Source organism: Hesperophylax consimilis, chromosome 17 (assembly GCF_061612785.1).
Source record: "Hesperophylax consimilis isolate HC1 chromosome 17, BYU_Hcon_1.0, whole genome shotgun sequence".
NCBI lineage: Eukaryota > Metazoa > Arthropoda > Insecta > Trichoptera > Limnephilidae > Hesperophylax > Hesperophylax consimilis.
In genome coordinates this window covers 1,636,138-1,639,835 of record NC_142852.1, presented here as the reverse complement: position 1 = coordinate 1,639,835, position 3,698 = coordinate 1,636,138, and positions in this window count along the sequence as shown.

Below are 3,698 nucleotides of genomic sequence, written 5' to 3'. Positions count from 1 at the left end.
ATAAAATTTTCTCTACTTTCTACATATATAATATGCATGTTTTATATATATAAACCTTCCGGAAGAAATTCTCTAAATGATAGTGAAAACCCTATCAAAATCTGTTGTGTAGTTTAGAAGAACTAAGCGCACAAACAGACATACACGAAAAAGCGACTTTAATTTATACTATTTATGTTTTCTTCTTCAATTCCATTAATTTATTAATTTTGCTACTTAGTGATAAGGAATTGTCCTTAGCATAGTGTATTTTTATTTCTTTTATTGTTTTTCATTGTCAAAGACTTTAATTTTAAGGACAATTCCTTATGCCATCTTGGGTAAACCTTGTACGCTATTGACGCGGTGCTAATTTCTAACAGTATATTCTTAGAAATCAAAAGAGATAAAAAGAAGGATGTAGCGCAAAATGGCATAATACCCCAAAAACAAATCACTATAATACTTTTGGCTGTGAAAATCTGAAATCATACCGAACATTTACATTTTTATTTATAAAGATAGATAAATATATGATATCACAAAAATTTAAATTACTGATAATGAAAAAAAAAAACTAATTGATATGCGAATATGTACTGGCCAATTTTAGGACATCAGATTATGCTAAGACTTTTAAAGATAACGTTGGATTATAGAGGTTGTCGGCGCATTACTGATCATTGTAGATAGAAATAATTGATCTTATGAAAATACTACCGTTCTTATAAGCAAGTAATGTAATTTTTTAATATTGCTAAGTTAGTCTCATAAACAATATTTTAATTTTAAAAGTGATAAAAACTAGGTGCCAAAAATATGAAATCTTTAAAATATTAAATCTAAACATGAAACAGAACAAGATACAGAATAATTCAAAGGTAACACAGGATCTTTGCATTATCGGGACAACGCCTCTAGCCGCTCGTTCATTTGAATCTAATTACATATTTATCATTTAGACCAGAGGTTCCCAAAGTGGTCTATATGGACCCCCAGGGGTCGATATCTGCTTGCTGGGGGTCCGTGTCAACGAGAAAAAAATTTGGGGGTCCACGAGATTCAAATGGGGGTACATACGAGCCGTACCCCATTTACCTCAACTCAACATTTAGGAGTTCCGTAAATAACACAATACACCTAACACATATAACACAGTTTACGTAATAGACTGAGAAATTACATTTTTGATATTTATATTTCGTTAAGTTGTTTATTGAGGTATATAAACAGAGTCATACGTTCCTTTTCTCGTCAGAATTAATATATTGAAGCAAAACATTGCACATCGGAAGCCGCGAATTTTCCTAGTTCCCCAACTTGTTTTTAAAAAAAATTCCAGGGTAATACTGACGTTCAACATTTAAATGTACTTCACACAGACTTCAAAACTAAATTTGAGGACATTTTAATTATGAAAATGCAATGTTGAAGAATTTGATATCATATGACAAGAAGAACTGATCGGAATAAGCACTAACAAAGAACTAAAGGGGCAACAAGAAATTCCCGTTGCTTATCCTGCTTCATTTTCATTTGGTGTAATACCTCACAAGGGCGCCCCTGTCTGCACAATGTAAAGACAGAGGAACTATACCGCCACCCGGTTGTTGGAAATGCAAGGAAAGGGAATCTTTAGGAAAATTCAATATTCGGCAGGCAGCTACGGAAAAAAAAAATGGCAAGTGGTCTACGGGGAAAAAAGTTTGGGAACCTCTGGTTTAGACTTTTAGAAAATATTAATAGCTGTATTTATCTGAGACACTATCTAGGTAAGGTTTGGTTGGTTAGAGGCGTGGATTTATCCCAGTAAGTCAAAGATCCCTGTTTCATGTTTATAATTATCAGTATTACATTCTTCTTCAGTGATATATATCCTTCTAAAGTTAAAATTAAATATTATATTGGGTTCCATGATATTCCATCAAAATGACAATTAAACCCACCTTTACAATAGTTAACTATTTAACCTAGTTTTTGTAACATTACTTTTCATGACTTTATATCGCTTTTTGTAGGTGTGTTGAACTGTCATTTTGATCACAATTTTTTTTATTCGACTTTATGTCCGGGTTAAATCTTCCCACAGGAAAAAACTAAACCCTTCCACACACTTTTCCACAAATAATCATCTAGTCAATTCACATTATGAAAGTACATTATATAAGCGTAATAAATACAAGAACAACACGTCAACTCACCAGAGATCAAACGGGAAAATAATTCACCGACTCCAGATATTTTCATATCAGAGGGTTCGGCTCGGTAGAACTTCTAACAGGGCCTATAAATCCTACTGATCCCACAATTTAAATATTTAAAAAATCTTTCGTTATCCTACATGTATTTAAAATGACTGATTTTTGCATTTTTATATATAAATTTTTTGATAGATCTAATACGCCTAAATTTTGAATGAGAGAGCTAGGTATAATGCCAGTAGCCGAAATAACAAATGGTTATTTTAATATTAAATTTATCAGTGAAAGTCATTATCTAGTTTTAGTTTCAAAAGTGTAACTTATGGTGCTTAGTTCATTAGCAAAATGATTTATATTCTTATCTAGTCTTTGCATATTTCTGTTTAATAAATCTGAATGTCAAGAACTGAATCAATATAATATATATAAGAGTATATCTGTATTGCATATCTCAAACTGTTATCCTAGATTTTCTAAAAGAAATATTTTTGTTACCTAGTATTGTTAATTAGACATAAAATAAACATGATTTTTACCATGAAAACAAATTATTTTCTTCTTTTGGTGGATGATATTCTTGATAGTGCACCTTTCACTCGCAATAACACAATTGCTGATAAATAGAAGTTCACAAAATGACACATGCAGTTACGGAGGTTCCATCGAAGCCAGAGTCAAGTCTTCGCAAATTCTACAGGGTCCACAGGAATCAGCCATATCTGATCGGGAAATCCAAAATTCTTGAAAAAACCCTTGGACTTCCTGATGTTTGATACATTCGCCTATCTTAACAAACAGATTGCAAGATGGGAATAATAATACTTGGATTACTTGTATAGCGCCGTTTTTGTGCAAAAACACCTCAAGGGCGCTGTATAAACTTATAATACATTTCTACAGTGATCTATGTTATTAATTAACTATTTATGGAGATAATATACAGTACAATACTTACCTGGTAGGTCACTTGAGATTAATACTTAATTAATATTATCTAATTGTTTATTGGCGAAATTTAGATACAGGATTTAGGACATATTGGATATAAATGGACTCTCTCAGGAATGGTATATTTAATTTAAGGGTATGACAGCTTAAAAAGGTAAGTTTTTAGTTTAGACCTGAATTCTGTTGGACTTGTTATGGATCTTAGTTCCGGAGGGAGTTTATTCCAAGCCTTTACCAAACTTAGTATTTGTCTTGCGCTTAGGTTCCATCAGTCTGCCTACAGCTGATGATGTTGCTGATCTAAGAGTTGACTGCCTCAGACCAGTGTTTTCCGGGACGCATAGTTCAGAGATGTAGGGTGGGGCCATTTCATTGATGGATTTAAACACCATCCAGCACAGTTTGTACTGGATTCTTTCAGGGCACTTGAGCCAGTGAAGGTTACGAAGGTGTTCTGAAATGTGCGAATATTTTGAAATCACGGTTATGAGCCGTGCTGCTGCATTAAACACTGATTGAAGTTTGTGGGAATGATGTCACAACATGATGAACATTATTCACAGGAGATCG